The following is a 24,832-nucleotide window of genomic DNA, read 5'->3' as shown; positions in this document are numbered from 1 at the left end:
AAACCTTAGTCGCTGGAGCCACAGTTTGGATCTTCTGAGAAACAGATTAAAACATGTTCTACGAACTAGGATGGTGCGGTTGAGCATTAGGCTGAGGAGGAGCCACTTCTGGCAAAAAACAGACACTGAATGAGAACAGGACTATTTCGGTTGAAGATTATTGTGCCGCTTCTCAGCGGCTTCAGTTTCCATTACGCTTTGCTGGGATATGAACATCACTGGCAAGGGTGACATTTGTCACTCATTCCTCATTAACTACCTTCTCAGTTCAAGGGGTAAGAGTTAACCACATTGCTGTCAATCTGGACCAGATGGAACAAGGATGGTAGATTTCCTTAGTTGAAAATATTAGTGAGCCAGTTGGGCTCTGTTGAAAGAAAAGTGACTATAGCTTTATGATCATCATTACTCATGATAGCTTTCAATTCCAGATTGCTTTTCACTAATTTGAATTTCATCAATTGCCGTTGTAGAATTTGAAACCATGTTCCAGAGCCAGCCTGGGCCTCTGGAATACTGATCCAGTGACATAATCACCATCTCCTGTACCAGTCTTAAGAAAATCAGCAGCAATTCCTCCAAATCAAGGAATGGTCAAACATTCCTGGCTCTAATACAAACAAAATGGTGGGGCAGATATCAGCCTGCATTATCACTATAAATTGAGGGTCAGGTTATGAATGCAGGATTTTAAACCCTGGTGTTGTTTGTGAATATTCTCCACACCACAAGATACATAGGTTGTGACCATGCAGTAAATAGAAGCAATGGATAAAACTGCTGATAAACATCAGCTTCTTTAACAATTACCTTTAAGAGTGGTCATGTTCTAATCTTCAAAGGGTTGCACAGTGCAACAAACAAAGCAGTAATGAGCAGTTAGAGGTTGATCTGTTTTTAGACACTGTTTTTAGACTTGCACTACTGGTTAGTTCTTAGCTTTAAGATTTCTGATACCAGTTCAGATTGTTGGTACATCAATAGCACTGTTGCTTGTTCTACCTAAAGTTTTAAACACTGTTCCAGGAGATAATTCAGAAATCCTTTGTCAGTGAATTTTCATCTATAATTAGTGGAAAAACATGAGCTTGGTATTGACTGCAAATTCTCATTCATTCAATTGCTTATTCAAGTCCAAACCACAAATGCAGATTACACTTTCAATGGTGATAGTCTGCTTTTTACCTTTCTCCTCTCTGAATTGGTATCCCACCCAGCAAGCTCATCAGAACATAGGACATCGGAGCAGAAGCAAACCATTCAGACCATCACATCTGCTTAACCAATGAAATCTCGGCCGATCTGATACACCTCAACTCCACTTTTTCTATCTTTCCCCCATAAATGTTCCCCTTAATGTCTAGAAATCGGCCTAATCCAGCCTTGCATTTACTTAGTGACCCAGCCTCTATACTCTGCAGTAAAGTAGTACAGATTCACCACATGGGAAACAAAAATTCTCTCCATGTGTCTTAAAGTGACAACTCCTTACTTTGAGTTTATACCCTCTGGGGGATACAATCTCTCTATTTATGCACTCAAGCCCTATACAAATTTGATGTTTCAACAAGGTTTCCTCTCATCCTTTAAATTACAAGGTGTACAAACACAAACTATTCAACCTATCCTCATATCAAAATCCTTCAATACCTGGAATCCAACCGAGAGAACCTTCTGTGAACTGCAACTGCAAGTCCACCGGTCTTTAGATAAGGGGACCATAAAAGCAAAGAACATTGAGCAGGAGTAAGCCAGTTGGCCCTTCCAGCCCACCTCGCCATTCAAGATCATGGCTGACCTTTTTATGGACTCTGCTCCACTTACCCACGCTCTAACCATAACCCTTAATTCCTTTACTGTTCAAAAACTCATCTTAAATTTAAAAACATTCAATGAAGGAGCCTCAACTACTTCACTGGGCATGAAATTCCACAGGTTCACAATCTTCTGTGTGAAGAAGTTTCTACTTAATACAGTCCTAAATCTGCTCCCCCAATTGAGAATTGCCCTCGTGTCTTAGTTTCACCAACCAGTGGAAACATCCTCTCTACTTCTAGAGTATTTATTCGCTTCATAATTTTATATTTCTAAGAGTCCAATCTCATTCTAAATTTCAATGATTATTATATCATTCTACTCAGTCTCTCCTAATAAGCCAATCCCCCTCAACTCTGGAATCAATCCCGTGAACCTCCTCCGCAACCCCTCCAGTGCCAATATATCCTCTCTCAAGTTAGGAGACCAAAACCACACTAAGTACTCCAGGTGTGGCCTCACCAGCACCCTCTACAGCTGCTTTTAAACTCAATCCCTTTAGCAGTGAAGGACAAAATTCCATTTGCTTTCTTAATTACCTGTTGCCTGCAGACCAACCCTTCTGTGATTCATGCACAATGGCACCCAGGTCCCTCTGCACAGCAGCTTGTTGCACATTTTTACCAATTAAATAATAGTCCTTTTTACTGTTATTCCTAACAAAATGGATGACTTCACATTTATTAACATTGTACTCCATCTGCCAGATGTCTGCCCACTCACAAGCTGTTCCTCAAAGTTTCAGTCATCTGCGCACGTTGCCCTATCACTCATCTTATTGTCACTGCAAACTTGGACACTACACACAGTCCCCAACACACTATCCCCTATCTAGGATAGCTTGCTCCCTCGTCAGTTCCATTACATACCATTCAAGAAAACTATAACAGATACATTCAATGAATTCAAGGCTACCCTGACTGACCTGATTCAACCAATCGACATGTAGATTAAAATCTCCCGTGATAATTGCTGTACCATTTTTACAGGCATTAGTTATTTATTTGCTTATTGCCCAGCCCAATGTGATATTATTTGGTGGCCTACAGACTATGCCTTTGGATGACTTCATTCTCTGTAAAATTATATCATCACTCACCACCACCCTGATGTTATCATTAAATATCAGAGCTGCACCATCTCCCTTACCTTCCTGCCTGTCCTTCTGAATAGTCAAAAACTCTTGTATATTGAACTCCCAGTTGTGACCACCTGCAACCATGTCTCCGTAATGGCAACTAAATCTTATTCATTAATGATTAGATTAGATTCTCTACAGTGTGGAAACAGGCCCTTCAGCCCAACAAGTCCACACCACCCCTCCGAAGAGAAACCCACCCAGACCCAATCCCCTATCCTATATTTACCCCTGACTAATGCACCTAACATTTGGCCATGCTAAATTGCCCATTCACCTGACCTGCACATCTTTGGATTACTTGTGCCTTTAACTCATCTTCCTTGTCTCAAATGCTACAAGCATTCAGGTAAAGTCCCTTTATGCTAGTTTTTATACCCTCGATGAATTCTAACATCTCCATTAATATCTGAGTTACTCTTCCTTTAAACTACTTTCATAATCTATGTAGTTAAACACTCCTGCACACATGCTAACCTCCTGCTTTTCTTCCTATTCACCATCATACTTCTGTCGGTTTCCCCTTCCCCTAGTTTAAAGTTTATTTATCCTTTTCGCTAGAACACTGGTTCCAGATTGGTTTAGGTGGAGACTGTTGCATCGGTACAGAACTCCCCTGTTCCAAAACGGATGCCAATGCCCCTTGAAATGGAACCCTTCTTTCCCACACCACTCCTTTAGCTATGTGTTTACTTCCCTAATTTTCTTATCCCCAAGTCAATTTGTACATGACTCTGGTAGTAATCCAGAGATTATAACCCTTGAAGTACCTTAATTTTGTTCCTCGTACCTGATAATCCCCTAACAGGTCCTCCTTCCTAGTCTTGCCAATGTTGTTGGTCCTGACAGGGACCACATCAAATGGATCCTCCTCCTCCTTTCAATATCCTTTCAAGCTGGTCAGAGACATCCTGCACCCTGGCACCAGACAGGCAACAAACCAAGCGGAATACCCAATCCGGTTTACGGAGGATACCATCCATCCCCCCAATTGTAGAAACCTCAACTACAAATTGACTTTATTCCCCCCTTTTTGAATGGCCTCCTGTAACACAGTACCATGGTCAGCTGGCTCATTCTCCCTGTAGCGCTGTTCCTCATCCACACAGGGATCAAGTACAATGTACCTGTTGGACAAGGTCAAGAGCTGAGGCTTCTCTACCTGCCTCATTTGCAGTCACACCCTGCTGTCCCTAGTCACTGACTGAATTTGCGATACTTAATCTATCAAGTGTGACTGCTTCCTGAAACAAGGCATCTAAAACTTTTCCCATTCCCGGATCTGTTGGAGTTTGAAGCTCAGATTCCAGCTCATCAACCAAAATTGCTCTCAATATTCTAGATTATAATCTGATCGATGTCTTGTATACTTTTAGCAAAATTGCCCTATTTTTAATCCTCCATGGCTTGTGAAATAAAAGCCAACAGTCCATTTGACTCTTAGTACCCACTAAACTTTGATAGTTTTTTTGCAATTTGTTCACGAGAACTCCCAAATCTCCCTTGAACTTCACCTTCCTGCAGTCTCTTTGTTTTAAATAAATATTCAGCTCTTCCTGCCAAAGTACATAACCTCACATTTTCTAAATTCCATTTCAGTAGCAGGGGTTGAGAGTACAAGCCAGGAGCCTGCCAGGAAGGCAGATTTGAATATAAAATACCTAGCTTATATATCAGTGGAGCAAAAGCTGATCAGGAGCGGGAGCGGAAGCGGACACTGACACAGGGACTGCTGGGTAAGTGAACTAATATATTCGGGCAATGGCTAAACTCAAAACACTATACTTGTAGTGTCTCCTAACTGTCTTTCTCCACTTACCAAAAAAAAACCTGTCTGGAGGATTGGTAAGGTAAGGTTGTTTCTTTTTAAACAATGTTTTTTTAGCAATTTAGAGCAGAGGGGATGGAAAGCGAGGGCAGTTGCATGTCCCTCTTGCAGGCAGTGTTCCTGCTGACTTCACTTGTGTGAAATGCAGCCAACACCAGCTCCTCACAGGTGGTGTTAAGGAGCTGGAGCTGGATGAAGTTTGGATCATTCGGGAGGTGAGAAAGGGGCGTTATAGGGAGGTAGTCACTTAAGTTACAGAATTAATAAGGTAGCTTTGTGACTGTCAGGAGGGGGAAAAGGGAGTAAGAATCAGTGCAGGGATCCCCTGTGGCCGTTCCCCTCCAAGATAAGTATATCGCTTTGAATAATGTTGGCTGGGGAACGCCACAGCGGCCTGGCTCTATCGTTCAGAAGGTTGGGGGAGGGAATAGGAGAACAATAGTGGTAGGATACTCAGTGGTCAGAGGAACAAATGGGAAATTGTGGATGCAAACAAAACTCCTGGAAATCTCGGATCAAATCTACAGAATTCGTAAGGGGGAGGGGGAGTAGAAGTTGTTGTACATATCGATACCAATAATATGGCTAGAAAAAGGGATGAGGACCTGAAAAACTAATATCGGGATTTAAGTTGGAAGCTAAAAGGCAGGATGAGCAGAGTAGTCATCTCAGGATTGCTATTGGTGCCACAGGCTACTGAGAGTAGGCACAGAGAACGAGTGCAGCCGACCACAGAGCTGGTGTAGGAGTGAGGGCTACAGATATGTGGATCATTGGGATCCCTCCTGGGGAAGATCGGACCTGTACAAAGGGGACAGGGTGCACCTGAACTGGAGGGATGCTAATATACTGGGCGGGGAGGTTTGAGAGCGCTCTTCGGAAGGGTTTAAATTAGTTTGGTAGGGGGACGGGAACCAGAGCGATGGAGTAGCTGGTGAACAGACCGATACAGCATGCATAGTCGGCGAGGAAGGTGTTGTGTGTGTAGGTCCAGGTGTGTACCGTACCTTTGAGAGTGAAATCCAGAAACGTGTTAAGCACAGTGTCCTGAAAAATTCAAAATTGTAAAATTTGGCTGTGAAAAAAAATAGCTGAGCTGAGTTATGGTACACAACAAAATGCAAATTTGGCCAGTTTAAATTACGCCCCAAGATATCAAATTAGAATGGAATGTGAATTTTACTGTTTTGACGGCATCAAACCAATGAGACGATATAATGTTTTGGGGTATAAAAATCAGCTTTTTTTGATTAGTTAGCGAGAGCGGCAAAGAGCGCCAACAAACAGACTGCTTGCAGAGCTGCTCTCTGAAAGGTACCTATTCATATGAAATCTGTGCAGCAGAAGACTGAAGACACAAAGATCTTCGGAGGAAGACAAAGAAGAATTGGCACAGCTGACTGGTTTTGCAATTTGTTTTTTTCAAATCAGATCGGTATGGTGTTGCAGTGTGGGAGGTAGACAAAAGGAGGATTACAGTGTGGATAATTGTTGTTTAATAATTAAAATATTTAATTATTTAAAAAATAAACTTTTTTTTCCTTTAAATACTGGGATTTGGTGGTTCTTTGTCACTCATTTTTATAGATTAGTGTGAGGTGAGCTTTTGTGTGTGCCTGGTTTAAATTAGCAGTGGTGTTTACCCCATTTTGTAACAAAGGATAGACAGTTGATAGGGCTAAATTGCAGTTAGTGTGATGGATTGAAGTGTGTCTATTTTAATGCTAGTATCTTCATAAGCAAGGGTGCTAAACTAAGAGCATGGATTAGTACTTGGAGCAACAATGTTGTGGCCATTACGGAGACTTGGACATCACAGTGGCAAGAATAGTTATTAGATGTTCGGGGTTTAGGTGTTTTAAAAAGGAATAGGGAGTGAGATAAAAGAGGTGGGGGAGTGACATAATCAGGGATAGTATAACAGCTGCAGAAAGAGATAATTGAGGAGGATTTGTCTACCGAGTCATTATGGGTGAGAGTCAGAAACAGTAAAAGGAGCACTTTATTGGGAGTTTTGGGATACAGTTTTGGCTGTCTGGATACAGACTTATCTGGCCCAGAGAAAACAGAGGGTGGTAATTGATGGAAAGTATTGAGCATGGAGTTCAATGACCAGTGGCATTCCACAGGGACCTGGTCTGGGACCTCTGCTCTTTGATTTTTATAAATGACTTGGATGAGGAAGTGGAAGGGTGGCAGATGGAGTTCAACCTGGAAAAGTGTGAGTGATTCACTCTGGAAGGTCAAATTTGAATGCAGATTACGGGGTTAAAGACAAGATTCTTGGTAGTGTGAAGGAACAGAGGGATCTTGGGGTCAACGTCCATAGATCCCTCAAAGTTGCCACCCAAATTGATAAGGTTGTTAAGGCAGCATATGGTGCATTGGCTTTTATTAACGAGGGACTGAGTCTAAAAGACGCAAAGTTACGCTGCAGCTCGATCCGGCCCTGGTTAGATCACAATTGAAATATTGTGTCTAGCTCTGGTTGCTTCATTATAGAAGGACATGGAAGCTCAAGAGGGGGTGCAGAGGAAATTTACCAGGATGTTGCCTGGACTGGAGGGCCATGTCTTATGAAGAAAGATTGAGGGAGCTCGGGCTTTTCTCACTGGAGCAAAGAAGGATGAGAGGTGACTTGATAGAGGGGCGCAAAGATGATGAGAGGCAGAGTGTAAAAAGCCAGACACCTTTTCCCAAGGTGGAAGTGGCTATCACAAGGGGGTATAATTTTCAGGTAATTAGAGGAAGGTTCAAGGGAGATGTCAGAGGTAGGTTCTTTACACAGAGTGGTGAGTGCGTGGAATACACTGGCAGCAGCGGTAGTAGAGTCAGATATATTAGGGATATTTAAGCAACACTTGGATGATAGTAAAATGAACGGCATGTAGGTTAGTTTGATCATAGAGTAAGATAAAAGGCCAGCACAGCAGAGGGCTAAAGGGCCTCTACTGTGCTGTTCTATATTTTATGTTCCAAATGCCAAGCTTTTTTATCTGTCTGCAGAGGAACCTCTTAAGGACACAAGTGGAGAGTATTTCGTTCGGTTAATTGAATGCCAGATTAGAGCTGGCCAAGCTTTGGGACCTTGCAATCTTGTAGGGATAATTTCAAATTTGGTTAATCGAATGCTGGATAATAGAGGTTCCTTCTTATATCAATCTGCATACTCACTGAAGTCCTCACTACTTGCCTTCCCACCCATTATGTCATCCATAAGCTTCATGATAGTACATTCACTTCTATCATCCAAATTGACATATATTAAATAATTGCAGCTCTGCACTGATCCCCGTGGCACTCCACTCATCATGCACTGCTGGTTTGAAAAACATTCCTTTTCCAACTCTGCTGCTTTTAGTTAATCAATCTTCTATTCATGCTGATATACAACATCCAACACCATGGGCTGTATCTTAAGAAGCCTTATATGCAGTATCAAGCACCTTTTGGAAATCTAAAAATATTCGATCTACTGGTTCCTGTTTATCTATTCTGCTTGTTAACTCCAAACAATTCTAATAAATTTGTCAGGTATGATTTCCTTTCATGAAGTCATGCTGGATTATTTTATATACTTCTAAATGCTCTGGTATTACATTCTCGAACAGACGAAGATTTTCCCAAAACAAATGTTAAGTTAACTGGCCTGTAGGTTAGCTTTTACTTTAAGAAAGGTTTTATGTTGGTAGTTTGAAATCCTGTGGGTCTTTTTCCAGATACAAAAGGAGTCTTTGAAGATTACTTTTATTGCATCACACACTTTATAGCTTAATTTACATTCTACGATTTTAAAGGATCAGTTCCAGGGTCCTAATAAAAGTCCCATTAGTTTTAGACCCTTGATTATTTATATTTTTGGAATGCTATCAGTGTCCTCTACAGTGAAGATTAAATACATTGCATCATTCAACTCCTCTGCTATTTCCTGGTTTCCTATAATTCCCTAGCCTCATGTTCCATAGAGACTATGTTCACTGTGACCTCTATTCCCTTTTAATGTATTGAAATAAGCTTGTTAGCCTTTTATATTACTTACTAGTTTCCCCTCATTTTATTTCTTCCTTTTTTTACTTAGTCAGTTTTGATGGTTTTTGAAACTTTCCCAACCTTCTGGTTTACCACTAATCTTTGCCACATTTCAATTTGATTCTATTCTCAACTTTCTTGGTTCACCACAGTGGTTTATCCTCTTTGAGGATACTTCTTCCTCACTGGGATAAATCTTTATTATGAGTCATGAAGTATTTTATTTTTTATTTTTTAAAACATCTGCCATTGTTCCTGAACCGTCTTTTTGCTAAACTCCCTTCCCAGTCCACTCCACTCAACTCATTCCTCAGCCCAATGTATTTACCCTTAAGGTTAGCAAGCTTGTTTCCAACTCAAGTTTAACACTCTCACACAATGCAAAATTCAATTATGATCACTGTTCCCTACAGCACTTTTGACTAAGATAATTTGCCATGAGGCAGTTTTAAAAAACATATCTTCAAAATCATTTCTCTATGAATTCTCTCACAGATACAATTTGATTTTTTGAATCTATATGAAAATTATCACCCGTGACTAATGTACTTTTAAGAAAGCATGCCATTATCTCTTATTCTCTGGCCTATGGAACAAGTACTATTAGAGGGGCCGATAGACTACTCCAATGTCTTCTTCACCTTATTTCTTGCCTTGATTCATTTTCTATCTCACATTAACAAAGCTGTCCTTTTGAAAAGTCTCCCAGTTCTGAAAATTTAGTTTCAAACTCTGATCTCCTTATAGCCAATACAAAGTCATGGTTACAAGACCATACATATTAACATCTGTATCATTTCATTTATTTTGTTCTGGATATCACAGGCATTTAGGTGAAAAGCCATAAATTTTGCCATATGCTCTTCTCCACCCCTAGACCCTGTTTACTTGCTGTTTTTTATTCTTGTACATTGCCCCTTCCTGACCCAGTCTTGTATCATTGTCTAAATAATTGCCCTGCAATGCTACCATATCCTCTTTCTTTTGAAGCCTACCTAGCCACCTCCCAAACACTTCTTCCCTGCAATTAAACCGATTGAACTATAACCTGGTGTTGAGATATTTTGGACTATGGATAGGCAGAAAAAAAAGTGAAAGGAATGCATGCACACACCATGACAGTTATAAATTATGCTCTCGTGCAAAGAAGCCCAACAACGGATAACAAAAATTACAAATATTAGATATTAAGAGTCACAACTTGTAGCAAACAACAGCAAAAGCTTAGTCCTGAGAGCAATTTAAAATTACAAGACTAGAGAATTGATTAAAAAAAGGGATGACTTGAGTATGCCAGTAAACTTGCATTAAGGGGCTTCAAGAACTTCTAGAAGTATGCAAAAAGATTAGCAAAGACTAATTTATGCTCCATAGTGTAAAATAAGGTATTTGGTAGAAAAGAGAGGCGCGACAGAGCAACTAAACAGTTACTTTAATTCTATCTTCATAGAGGATAACACAAGTAACTTAGCAGAAATGAAAGCAAGGGTCTATTGGGAAGAAGAAATTGAATGAAATTAGCATTAGTACAAAATAGCGCTGAAGGAATTGATGGGCCTGGAAGCGAATAAGTCTCCAGGTTCTGATAATCTACATCTTAGGAAAGAAGGCAGACATGGAAATGGTGGATACGTTGATGGTCATCTTCCAAAATTCTGCAGAGTATGGAACAATCCCAAATGATAGGGTGGCAACGTAAACAACATTTTAAAAGGGTAGGAGAAAATTAGATACTTGTTAGGCTAACATCAGTAGGAGGGAAAATGTTGGCAACTAGTATAAAGTATGCAAAAACAGGGCACTAATACAAAACACTAATGAAATTAATCAACATGGATTTATGAAAGGATATCAATTTAATGAATGATCAAGATTTCTTTTGAAGAGTAACTATAAGAATACACAAGGGAAAACCACTGAATGTGGTGTATTTAGATTTTTAGTAATCTTTTGATAAAGTCACACATTAAGAGATTGAAGAGCAAAATTAAAGTCACACGGTGTTAGGAACAGTACATGGGTATAAGTCAATAATGCATGCCAATGATCAGCAGCTTTAACATTTTACACAGTGATGTAAATGGGAATTTTACTTACATTTTATTATGTAGGTTTCTGGTTTTCAAATTAGTAATCAGTTGATTTTTAGTGCATCTAAAGTTATTAATCGAGAGACAAAACCCCTCCTGCACAAAGCCGTGCTGACGATCCGTAATAAGTCCATTCTTTCCCAAATTCAAGTACACGTATTCCCCCATTTTCAAAAGTATGCTTTATGCTACTTCACTTTTATGGAAGACCTGCATTAGTACCTGTTTCACTAACTGAAAGAAATCGAAGAGGATTTTTGCTTTTATGAAAAAAAGGTAAATATTTCCCATACAAATTAATGCTTCTTCGCTTTGTGCCATTTCACCTTACGAAAGGTTTCATAGGAATGTTCCAATTTTGGACAGCCAGGGATTCTTGAAAATCCTGTTCCATAGGAACTTTCTCCAATCATTTCCCCACCACCGATAAGGTTTATCTGTCTAATTTCTCGGATAATCCCTGTTTCCCTCCTTAAACAAAAAGGAACAACACAGCTAGTCTTCTGGGATTTCGCCTGTGGCTAACGGGGATACAAAGATCTCGTGTCTCAGCAATCTCCTCCTTGCCTCCTTCAGTACCCTGGGCGAGATCCCATCAGGCCCTGGAACTTTGCCATCTTAAATTGGGATGTTGTGAAATTAGGATTAGCACACCATCAGTGGTAGTTATGTCAGTGCAGATTCAATGGGCCAAAGGTCCTTTTCTGTGCTATAATACTAATTAACTGGTCATCATTTCAGTATGCAGTGACTTTTCTTTTTAAACATACATATATAGAACAGTATAGCACAGAAACATGCCTGTGCTGAACAAACTGCCATGTTAAGATAATCCCATTTGCCTGCATATGATCCGTAACATTTGCTGCTTGCTCAGGTGTCTGTCTAAATGCCTCTTAAAAATGTGGCTGACATTTCTGCTTTAACCACCTCCCTGACAGTACATTCCATGCACCTACCATCCTCTGCATAACAAAGCTTTGCACATCACCTTTCAAAAACTTTTCCTCTCACCTTAAACCTACTTTTTCTTATATTTGACATATCCACCCAATCCAGGCCTCAAATTTTATATACATCTCTCAGATTACCCCTCAGCCTCCAAATGGACTAACTTGGATTGTTTCTTCTAGATCGACCTCTCCTTATACCTAAGGCACTCCAATTTAAGCAACATGCTGGTAAATCTCGACTTTATGGTTTTGAGGCCTGGCTTTACAATTAACTGTTTTCACGACACTGGTAGAATTACATGACTAAAACTCCAGCTAAAGTCAGAGAACTTGAAGCTGAAGGGAGAGGATTTTTTTTCAGTTTTTTTCTTTGCATTTGCAGCAGTCCAATGAAGTCATTGGAATAGGATGGCTGTATACAGTACTGTTGCTAGGAGAAAAGGTAGAAACAAACTTGGTTACCTTAGAGTCGGGTGTTAATTTTCGTCCCTGACAGGAAATGTTGGAATGAGACCCTGAAGAGACTATTTAATGCGGAGTACATTTAAGCAGATGCATAGTAGTTCCAGTCCACAAGTTGAAGTCATAAGATCTAAACCCATTAAGATGATAGTGTTGATGTTCCTTTTGGTCAGCATGGACCAGTTGGGTCAAAGAACCTGCCTCCAAAGGACTGTGACGACTATAACAGGAACTCTGGTGTGAATACTGAACAAGTGATGTTTTTGGTACTATATAAGATACGTTTTTGGATATTTACCAGGGCTGCATTTTAAGTATTCTACAAAAGCTGTTTAAAAGGAACGCTTTGGATTAGATTTGTAATTAGACAGTAAAAATGTGAGTTGAAATCCTAAGTAAAATTGTTTGCTCTATTTTATCTTAATTTCTATATAATAAATTTGTTTTGTTAAAGCAAAATCTACAGCATTGGACACCTGACATTTCAGCAAGAGACTGGCTCATTAAAGCTACAGCAAATCAAACAAACAATGATTGGTCAAGCCATGCTCCTAAATGAAATTTGACTTGTCTGGTAATATATCTGTTAGAATGATAAGATTAGAATATCCAGGAAAGCTGAATGCAAACATGCAAGGCTCTCCAAAACAATCATCTCTGCTGCTTTAAGAATTACAATGGTGGGACTAATGATGGGATGTCTACTGCATATTCAGACGCTTCAACTTCTAGATTTAAACAGGGTTTCTGCACCTTAAATAAAATTTTTAAAAATTCAAAGACTTTTCCACATTGAAGAAATTTTCAGCAAGTCAAAAGGACTGGAGCAAGTGGCTCTCAGCTACAGTCATGCAGCATTTCATATACTGTCTTACATCAGCCACTCGTTCGTCTTCCAGACGCGAAGGAAGTGTTCTCAGAATCCTTCATTTCCACAAGGACAAATATTCTCAACTAACACCAAAGATCAGGGCTGGAACAGGAGATAGGAACCAGAGGGAAAAAAAGGGCTGAGAGATCAGAAGCCGGGGGACTGTTAGGAACCGGGAAAGAACCAGACAGGGATGAAGGCCAAGAAAGCCAGGGTAGGGAATGCAGACAAAAAAAAAGGGAGACAGAGGAGAAGAGGGCCTGCCGCTTACTGCACTCCCTCACCCCCAGCTCTTGGGCCCTATTCACTCCTGGGTACCTGCACCATCCCACAACCCCTTCACTCACTGAACCCCGTTCCAAAATTGTGCGTGCTTTCCTGGAGGGAAGCATTTGCAAGTGTCAGTGAGCACTGCCTTTATTCATTTCCCCCTTGTCGCTGACTCAACTAAATCAAACACTGCTAAAACTTCAAAACTACATTTTTTGTTGGATATTATAATAACTAAGGCCCTACATTCGTTATCTTCACAACAATAGACATTAGCAACAAAATATTAACATGAACCATGAATTAGACATTTGCAATTTTTTTGGAAAAAGTCTTTAAAAAAGTTAAATATTTCATTACTATCCATTTGCTCTTTATTTTCGCCACATGGAATTTGCACTTTTGATTGTTCTTGCTGATTCAGTGGAGTCTTACTGGGTTTCGTTAAATTCACATGCCTTTCAAGTCAGCCCACGTGTTTCTACTGAAGTACAGTCCCTAAATAAAATTTGTCAAACAAAACATTTCTTTCACAAAACCATGCTCATTCCGTATAATTGTATTGTGATTTTATCTCCTACTGCATCTTAATAACAAACTAAGATTTTCCCCATGTTATGCCAGTTGGTCTGTCATTTCCTGTTTGTAGTCTCCCTCCTTTCTTGAATAGTGCTGTTACATTTGCAGTTTTACAATCTCTTCAATCTTGCCATAATCTCAACGATTTGAAGATTTCGACCATGCATCCGTGATCCCTGCAGAATCTCTCTAAAGCAGCTGGGATACATTGTCGAAACGCTATGACTTGCCAGGCTGCAGTCTCATTTTTCCTCTAGCAATCAAGATCATTTCAACTTTCCTCCTTCTGTCTCAATTTTTTAAAAACTATTCTTTGGATGCATCATTTTCTGTTGTGAGGTTAGACACCTGATATTTATTCAGAGCCATTGCTTTTTCCTTGTTTCCTATAATTAATACCTCAGTCTTATCTTTCTTTGTTACTTCTCACTCAAGTGCCAACTGCTCCTTGATTTTTTTTTTTGCTAATCTCTGCACTGTACATCTTTTCTTTCAAATTTGCTCTATGCTCAAATTTCTTAACAGAGGATGTCAGATCCTTCTTGCAGCACGTTTTCTTAATGGTTAAGACCGGTACCATCACAGGGAAATTCATCTTCAACTGGACGGAATTGAAGTTCTCAGCTGAGGGTTCAGTTTCTGACCAAAATGGACCCCACTGATTTCATGGTAAAGAATTCATCAAATGAGATCTAGGAATCCTTCTATGAACCAAAATGTCAGCATGAGCCCAATGGAGACAACAAATGGACCAAACAGTCGACAGAGATCCAGAGAATCAAACTGGACGCCTCCAGTATGCTGCTGCCCTAGGCTCAACATGTATGCTCAAGCAGTCATGAGGTATGTTAACACTGGATTCAGCCACGCTCATAAGATAGCTCAGAACATCACCCAAAGCACAACATCATCCATGCTCTCAAGACCAATTGCAACACTGCTACCAAACTAGCAGACAAAGAAGGAGCCATCGTCATACAGAACAGAATGGACGACTACCAAGAAGCATACTAACAACTGAACAAGGAACGCTAGACAACTATCAAAAAACACACCCATCAACTCAAGACCTTTGATCCAGATCTTCAGAGTATTCTATGCACTCCCATCCCACGTACTTCAAGAGACTTTTCGAAAATACACAAAGCCCACACATCTGGATGTGCCATCGGAAATGGGACCTGCGTGCGAGAGAATCTCCCTGGCAATGTCAAGGGCATCTTGAGAGCCACTGTACAAGGAACCCCCAGCTTGTCGCAACACTGCAGATTTCTTACAGAAACTCAGCAACTACTGACCAGTCAAACCAGGAACATTCCTCATCACAATGGTTGTTTGGACACTCGACATCAGCATCCCCCATGAGTGGTATCACTGCAACAGGTCAGTACTCAATACCAATAACTCCCAATTTCCAAACACCATCTTACAGCTCAGTTTCATTCTTGACCATAAAGTCTTGACCTTCGACAACCAGTTCTTCATCCAGATACGTGGACCAGCCATGGGGACCAAATTTGCACCCCAATATGCCAACATTTTCATCCACAAGTTCGAGCAAGACTTCTTTGCTGAGCAGGACCTTCAACCAATGCTATACACTAGATACATCGATGACAATCTTCCTTTGGACTGTGCTGAAGAATCACTGAAATAACTACATAGCAATATCAACATGTTTCATCCTGCCAGACTTACCAGGGATTACTCTTTGGAATCAGTCTTGCACACAGTCTCACACACAGGTTCCCATTCCTGATGGCACATCCAGGTGTGTTGGTATTGTGTTCCTTCACAGCCTTCAACATGGCAATGAGCATGTCGCCAAGATCATCATCCCTATGTTGCCGCTTCTCACCTTTAAACTACCAAATTTTAAACAGATCATTGTTCACAGCTAACTATCTAGACTTCAGGACAACACTGACTACAACACCACACGATCCTGCCATGGCAACCTCTGAAAGACACGTCAGATCAACATTGATACTACCATCACGTGAGAATACTCACCATGTACATGGTGGGTGGTATGTGTATAGGGTATAGGTAAAAAATTATACCTCTTCCCACCCTACCTCTTGCAAAATTGCCATCCCGTATTCCCAATTCCTCCGCCTCCGCTGTATCTGCTCCCAGGAGGACCAGTTCCACCACAGAACACACCAGATGGCCTTCTTCAGAGACCGCAATTTCCCTTCCCACGTGGTTAAAGATGCCCTCCAACGCATCTCGTCCACATCCCACACCTCCGCCCTCAGACCCCACTCCTCCAACCGTAACAAGGACAGAACGCCGCTGGTGCTCACCTTCCAACCGACCAACCTTCGCATAAACCAAATCGTCTGCCGACATTTCCGCCACCTCCAAAAAGACCCCACCACCAGGGATATATTTCCCTCCCCACCCCTTTCCGCCTTCCGCAAGACCGTCCCCTCCTTGACTATCTGGTCAGGTCCACGCCCCCCTACAACCCATCCTCCCTTCCTGGCACCTTCCCCTGCCACCGCAGGAAGTGCAAAACCTGCGCCCACACCTCCTCCCTCACCTCCATCCAAGGCCCTAAAGGAGCCTTCCACATCCATCAAAGTTTTACCTGCACATCCACTAATATAATTTATTGTATCCGTTGCTCCCGATGCGGTCTCCTCTACATTGGGGAGACTGGACACCTCCTAGCAGAGCGCTTTAGGGAACGTCTCCAGAACACCCGCACCAATCAACCACACCGCCCTGTGGCCCAACATTTCAACTCCCACTCTGCTGAGGACATGGAGGACCTGGGCTTCCTTCACTGCCGCTCCCTCACCACCAGACGCCTGGAGGAAGAACACCCTATCTTCCGCCTCGGAACACTTCAACCCCAGGGCATCAATGGGGACTTCACCAGTTTCCTCATTTCCCCTTCCCCCACCTCACCCTAGTTCCAAACTTCCAGCTCAGCACTGTCCCCATGACTTGTCCTACCTGCCTATCTTCTTTTCCACCTATCCACTCCACCCTATCACCTTTATCCCCTCCCCCACTCAGCTATTGTACTCTATGCTACTTTCTCCCCACCCTCCTCTAGCTTATCTCTCCACGCTTCAGGCTCTCTGCCTTTATTCCTGATGAAGGGCTTTTGCCCAAAACGTCGATTTTACTGCTCCTCGGATGCTGCCTGAACTGCTGTGTTCTTCCAGCACCACTAATCCAGAATGTGTATAGGGTATAAGCAGGCAGGGGAAAAGTTTTGAGTTTTGTGAAACAAGAGGTTCAGCTAAGCATGACTCAGATTAGATAAGCACTTGCAGTTAACAAAGGGGTGCCGTAGGCAAGGGTAATGTTTGAACAAGGAGGAAAAGTAATCATTATGTCGAGCTATTTAACGAGATGATGTAGCATTCAGTATGTAATGTCATTTAACAAGGTGAAGAGTATTTATTATGTGAAACCAGTCAACAAAGTTAAAAACATTGGGTAATAGCAGATGGCTTAATCTTTACGTTACAAGCATCAATAGGTTACCCAATCAATATGTATGTTGCCTTATTTGGATGCTCCTCCCTGCGAAATGACTATATAGCTCATTGAGAAACTATTCTTCCAGAGAAGACGTGAACTCATTTCCCTATGCATATGGACGATCGTTCTCCAACTCCAACTCCAACCCCCCGGGCCCAGAATAAAGGCGATGAAGGTAAAACTATTTTGTCCGAGCGATTCGCTTTGATGGGGGGGGGGGGGGGGGAAAGAGTGAGGGTGTATAGATACTCAGCTGAGCTGCAGGCAAGGATGCCCTGAGATATGGTCTATTGCCAAACAATGCACATGCTACAACAGCAGGTGATTGAACACCACGCAACAGAGAGGAATGTTCCATCCCAGTCAGAGAACACTTCAGTGGTGAAGGACATTCAGCTTCTGAACTTTGGTTAAACAACCTTCAAGGTCGTCTTCAAGATACACGACGCAGAATCGTCGAGCAAGAACTGGATAGCCAAGTTCCGTTCCCTTGGGATCATGTCGGACTACATGTGATCCCACCACATTGTTGTGTATCTGTAAAATCTTCATTACTCTCCTGTTTCGACACCATTACCCTGACAAATTGTTATGATCTCGCTGGCTTGCAGTTTTGGATTACTTATTTTGGTTTGACCCTCGACATGCAACTCTTATACCCATCACGTTATTCCGATCATTTGGTTTATCTCCAGCACCACCTTATTTAATTTTTTGTAATTATCTCTGCCTCATTTAAAACAGATTATAGGTCATCCCTATACTTGTTATTCAGCTGACACTTTACTTACTGTCTAACATTTTTGATCGCCCGCTTATTATTCAGCCTGTTGCCACTCCACTCACACCATTTGTGTGATCTTTTGATCTCTCTGCCTACAAACTGTGTGCGCACTCCTCTCACTTCACTTGATGAAGGGGCTTACACTCCGAAATCTCTCACACTCGTGATTTTGAATAAACCTGTTGGACTATAAATCTAGTACCGTGTGACTTGACTTTGTCCATTCCAGTCCAACACTGGCACCTCCACATCTTAATGGAATGTGTTATTTGAAATTGATTAAATAGCTCCTTAAAATGTCTGCCACTGTTTCTGTCATCTTACCTGATACTCTTTTTCCCCATTGCACCATGGCCAACATTATTTCTGGCTCTTATACTTACCTGTAAGTTCAAGTCACTAGTTTAGTCCTATCCACAAAACCAATGTGAAATTTTATCGTGTTATGATCACTCCAACCCACAGATCTTTTAAAAGGAGGTATTTTTATTTCAGAAAGGCATTGTCGAGATGAGACTACTGTCAGCAAAACAAGCAACAGTGTTTTCTTAACTAAGCAGTCTCAGTTTAAATTACAGTATTTAATGCAACATCACAAATTGTATAGAATGTGAAGTAAAGAGGAACAGATATACAAGACTAAGGAAGAGAAGGCAGAGCAAATGGCACTGGGAATATGTATAGGGCATAAGCAGGCAGGGAAGGAATTAAGCTCTGGAGTTTTGAGAAACAAGGGGTTCAGCTGAGCATGACCCAGATTAGATAAGAACTTAGAGTTAACAATGGGGTGCTGCAGGCAAAGGTAATGGGTTAACAAGGTGGAAAAGCAGTCATTATGTAGAGTCATTTAAAAAGAGGAGGTAGCATTCAGTATGTGAGGTCAGTTTAAAAAAAAGTGACAAGTATTTATATGAAGCCAGTTATTCATTGTGTAACAGCAGATGGCTTAATCTTTACTATTGACACTTGCTGATTGTTTGGGTGACTGTTACAATATGTATGTTGCCTTATCTAGATGCTCCTTCTCATAAAATGACTATAGTTCATTGAGAAACTGCTCTCCAGAGAAGACCATTAACTCATGTCTTTGTGCACTGAATTCACAGGTTGTTCTCTCTCCCTTTAGGGCCTAGGATAAAGATGAAAGAGATAAAACTATACTGTGTTTGAGTGTTTTGCTTCAACTGGAGGGGAGGGAACAACAGCACTAATTGCAAAGGCTGGTTCACTGTAATGCAGAGACAAAATTAATGTGCACTTTCATAAACTCAAACATCTCAAGATGGTCAACCATCATGTCAGATGAATTTTAGTTATCATGAAGTAAAGAAAATATAAATAGCAATCCTTCGAAAGAAGACTTGAATAGTTTTGAAATTGTAAACATTATTCCCCCCTAAATTTATTTTACTTCAATTCACCAGCTCTATAACCTCTCACGCAACAAATCTGGGATCTCTTCACGTTTACTCCTCTCCCTGGCCCCACAGGCCATCATCCTCTCACTGGTTTGGAAATCTCTCCTCTCATCAAAGATCCATCTCAAAATCCATCCAAAGCTTTACCCCTACCATTATTCCAGATATCTCCTCCTTTGGTTCAGCTCGTATTTTTTGTAAATTTACCTTAAAATTAGGATGGGAACCACATGAACATACAGTTTTGCTGTGTTTGCTACACAAAGGCCCAATTTTCCTCACCACGAATAGCAGAATAGAAAGATTGACGGAGTGATTTCTATTAGAGGGAGCTGGAAATTTTACATAAGGTAACTTCCAGACATTCTAGTTTTATCAAAGGTATTACTCGGAATTGGCAAACTGACTGCGCAACAGTAAAGGCAAAATTTATTTTCTGCCTATTTCCATCATCCAGTGTATTGTGAAGCATAATTTCAAGATGCAAAAATCAATCAAGATTAAAAGTTTTGCTATATAGTCATTTTACAGGGAGGAGCACTCGGAGAAGGCAACATACGTATTGATTGGGTGACTGTTATGATCAGCAAGTGTCAATAGTAAAGATTAAGCCATCTTCTGTTACACAGTGAATGTTCTTAACCTTGTTAACTGGCTTCACGTAATGAATACATTTTATTACATACTGAACGCTACCTCATCTCGTTAAATGGCTCTACATAATGACTGCTTTTCCTCTTTGTTCACCCATTACCCTTGCCTACAGCACCCCACTGTGAACTGTAAGTTCTTATCTGATAAGAGTCATGCTCAGCTGAATCTCTTGTTTCACAAAACTCTGGAGCTTAACTCTTTCCCTGCCTGCTTATACCCTATACACATTCTCATTATGACACTAATTGTGCAGTGTCACAAAAACAATGTAGTAAAAGGTTATAGTTAATTTTATTTTTATCTATGCATTTTATGCCACAGGTATCACCTGCCCACAATACACCACGTCCAATCTTCATTTGCACTGAAGCCACTGGAAGGTAAGGTGTATATTCAAATCAACACCACAATATTGCCAGTTTTACAGTGCCAAAGTTGAAATCAATTTCAAAATTAATGCTCACCTATTTCCTTCACTCCAAATCTGTTGAATTGAAATAGTAAAGAAAATTAATGCTGCATATTTATATATAGCATTGGAAGCAGAAGTCAGGAATTAAGGAAACCTGGGATAACAATACTACTTCTTATGTAATTATGTCACGGTGTATAAACTTCCTCCAATGGGAATTTCATACTTGGAAATTGACCATTGAGGGGGAAGATCTTTTTCCCTTGCCCAAAATAACTTTGTTCGAACAGAGTCATTTGGTTCATCCTGAAAATAAAAATGAAATTGAGAAGCTGTTTTCCTAGTTTGGTTGTACATGACACAGATGGCTTTAATATCGAAGAGGTTAAAAAAAAGATAAAATCACAAGTGCGACAGATCCTCAAAAAAATATTTTGTATCAGAAAAAGGTTTATATCAATCATTTGAATGGAGATAGCAATGTTTAACTATTTTTGGTCTGGTGGAAGGAAACCCCTGTTTGTTGTGTGCTGCAGTCAGCAATAATTACGATTTCTGACAAATGATTAGAAGCTTCTGTAATTAAGTTAGAGATTTTTTTAGTTTGTATGCAAGATTGTGAAAATTTCAGTTCATATGAAATAGTTTTAACAAGGTACTGATTTAAATCTCCACCTAGGTAACAAGAAACAAAGCACACAGATCTTGGACAACCAAAACATCTTTATGTAAATAACATTTTTAACCACTAATCCCCAAAAACCTGTTTGCACTGTACAAGAAAGGTGCAATCATTTTTCCTATTCTGTACAATAAATTTAAAATCTTCAAGAATCTAAGCCACAAAATCAAATGCAAAGAATGGTTTTAATATATGTATGGACTTCGTATTACGTATAGCATTACTTCTATACCATTTAAAATCTCATGATAATACAATGGGTACATGTAAGTGATCAAAGAAAAACGTGAACATAAGTGTTCACAATTAAGCTTATCCTCCCAAAAATGTAGGGCTCAGTGTTATGTTTTTTGAAGGGGGTTCTACTGCAAGGCCTTGAGATTTCTTGCCATTTTTTAACCAAACTCATCCCTATTGTGTATCTCACATCCAATCCAACCTATCTCACCACGTACCATTCACAAGACAACTCTGCACTCAATAGATAACCTGGGACTTTCAGTCATTTGGAGCATTGTACTTCTAAAAGCTGATTGAGCATTGGACAAGTGCTGCCTGTCTGGAGGTGACCTGCACTATTCCAGAGATTTACCCCACACATGGCAGTCAGGAGGAAATTAGTGCCCTGCTTCGTAGGAATGACCAAGAGATCCTGTTGGATACAGTGACAGATGCAGGATTTCTTCTTCCCCCAGGGCCAGTAGGGGAGGCCATGACACTAAACTAAAGCCACTTGGTCTGAGGTTGCCACCAGAATAAAATCAGTGCTCGCCCTCTGAACGAATGCACAGCACAGTAGGAAAAAGATCAATGACCTTCTTCTCTCCACCAGTTTAAGTGCCATCCCCTTTTCTCCAATATCTCCCACTCACTCACATATTTACCCATTACCCAACAAACCTTCTGCTCGACCACTATCACAACAGCATGCAACACCTTTTCTTACGGTCACCCTCTGACACCTGACTGCACACTCTCAGTGATGCCTAATTACTCACATGGGACACCCCCTACCTATGTAACACCTATGCTACCAATTTTCATCTCCCTTCATATTTACCCCCCTCTCATTCCAGGAGGGTAACAGTGCTCACCAGGGCAGAAGGACTCAAGGCAAACAATGGGTTGCCTGATACCAAGTTCCTTACCCCTTATGTGAAGAGCATCCTGACTGACCATACTGAGTGGCTGACTATTTCCAAGCCCCTGGATGGGTATTGTAGGCTGCCCTTGACTTGATGTGTTGCAACCCCCTGAGCAAAGGCCATCACCCTTGGCTTGACAGAGCCCTGACAACCATGACAAGTTTAATTCCTTAAGGTCTGTGCTAAATGACAAAACAAGACAGAAGTTATGAGCCTGGTATCTCTGACTAAAAAAAGGGGGAAAATATGCACAAAGACAATGCAAGGCAGGAATGCTATGTGAATCCAGGATCTCTATGAAGAGCAAGTGAAGAACCCAGAGATGGAGCCCAGCCAGTGCATCAGCATACCCCTGAGCACAGTGTCCTTCCTGCAGCATTACAGCCCAAGGTGCAACATTGAATTGTGGAAGCAGTTTCAGTAGATCCGAGCACAAGATAGCTATGTTCCACATGTTTCTGATGTCAATGCTCCTGGAAGAGGGGGTACACATGACTTATATCCATGACATGCCCTGAGATATTTGATGCTTGGTGACCAGATGAAAGTAGGTTTAAGATAGAAAGCTGAATGAGGCGAGTTGGGCAGTCAGCAAATAGTTTAACAAGCAATAACCCCCTTAAATTGGCAACCCGCCATGCTATTTGTCAAAAGCATGGAAGTTAGGGCGAAATGCTCCTATTATCAAGGCTGGCCTCGCCAGACATTTCCCCTGATTCCCCAGAAATCCCATCATAGCCCACGTTACTCAGGCCCTGGTAATATTCTGCCCGTAATGTCTGTTCTTGAAGGGCTTATAACGAAATGGTGACTCTTCTGCTCCTCAGATTCTGCCTGACTTACATGTGCTTTTCCAGTGGCACACATTTCAACTCTGATCTCCAGCAATTGCTGTCCTCACTTTCTCAGGGGAGAACAGCTCAACTGAGGTGTGAGTTTCTGGCCCATGACAGGGATTTGAGCAGGAAAGTATCAGTTGATATCCCAAAGTACTGAAGGGGTGATGCCTTTCTAATGAAACATTAAACCAAGGTTCCATTTACCCTCAAATGGATATTAAAAAAATCACCTTGATACTATTTAAAGAAATTCTTGCAGGTGCTGTAACTAATTTTTCCCCTCAACCAATACCCATAAACAGATTTGTCAGTACACTGATGGGAGCTTGCTGTGTACAAACTGCCTGCTGACCTTCCTCTATTACAACATACTACCTACAGAGTGCTACATTGGTTGTACAGTCTTAGGGTGTCCTGACGTCAGGAAAGAACAAAAAAATTAAAGCCATTTTCACTGCTTCACACTTAATAATTGATGAAATCCAAAATCTTTCAGCTTTTGGACTGTAATATTCAAAGTAATCTACTGCTTCACTTACAAAATTAAAGAACCATACAGTACATAGTAAGGTATATAGATCATTTGGGGGATATTGGTTAATAATTTATAAAGAAATAGGTGATGTGTTTATCACCCTTATTCACTGTTTTCTAATGTCACTATTGGAAATTGGATCCATTTAAAACAGAACTTTTGTCTCACACTGTGTTATATGGGATCTTAACTGTTGCTACAGCAGTTACTTGTTTTCCCCAAAAAATTTTCAAACAAGAAAAATTACAATAAATACCACAAAAGGTTACTACTTTTCATGAGCTAACATCAAATAGTCTGAAATCATAAGTGCAATCGGATAGTACAGACAAGCAAAATATTGCACAAGGAACTTCTAAGAAAAGGACATTAACCTGAAATGCTTGTTTCGCTGATCTGAATAGCTCCAGAATTTTTTTTTTAAAATGGCAAGATATAGTTAGATTAATACAGTTTGAATAAGTCATGAAGGTTTTCATAAAGTAGAAAGAAGTGCCCCCCTCCCCGGCCGAGAAGCCGGACTTGTAGTCCAGCAAGTAGGCTAGCTATTTGTCAGGATGTCCAAGAATGTAGGGAGGCTGTGGAGAAGGTAGCACTGACAGGGAGTACTTGTGGAGACAGAGATGGGCTCAAGTGTGTATACTTCAATGCAAGGAGTATCAGAAATAAAGTGGGTGAACTTAAGGCGTGGATCGGTACCCGGGACTACAATGTTGTGGCCATCACGGAAACGTGGATAGAAGAGGGTCAGGAATGGTTGTTGGAGGTTCCTGATTACAGATGTTTCAGTAAGATGAGGGAGGGTGGTAAAAAAGGAGGGGGGG

General features: G+C 40.9%; 1 protein-coding gene and 1 long non-coding RNA gene across 5 annotated transcripts in view; one reads left to right on the top strand and one right to left on the bottom strand.

The window, feature by feature from the left end:
• The window catches only part of plekha1b (pleckstrin homology domain containing, family A (phosphoinositide binding specific) member 1b), an 83,876-nt gene that overhangs the window by 42,277 nt on the left and 16,767 nt on the right, over positions 1 to 24,832 (bottom strand). The window lies entirely within an intron of this gene.
• LOC122561176 lies at positions 17,632 to 21,691 on the top strand. Its single transcript, XR_006314938.1, has 3 exons — positions 17,632 to 17,714; positions 20,717 to 20,775; positions 21,487 to 21,691. It is a non-coding gene; the product is annotated as an uncharacterized LOC122561176 (long non-coding RNA).

The sequence above is a fragment of the Chiloscyllium plagiosum genome, chromosome 22 (assembly GCF_004010195.1).
Source record: "Chiloscyllium plagiosum isolate BGI_BamShark_2017 chromosome 22, ASM401019v2, whole genome shotgun sequence".
Taxonomy (NCBI): Eukaryota; Metazoa; Chordata; class Chondrichthyes; order Orectolobiformes; family Hemiscylliidae; genus Chiloscyllium; species Chiloscyllium plagiosum.
The sequence above is the reverse complement of the archived record's forward strand: the minus strand, read 5'-3'. Positions and strand labels throughout refer to the sequence as shown.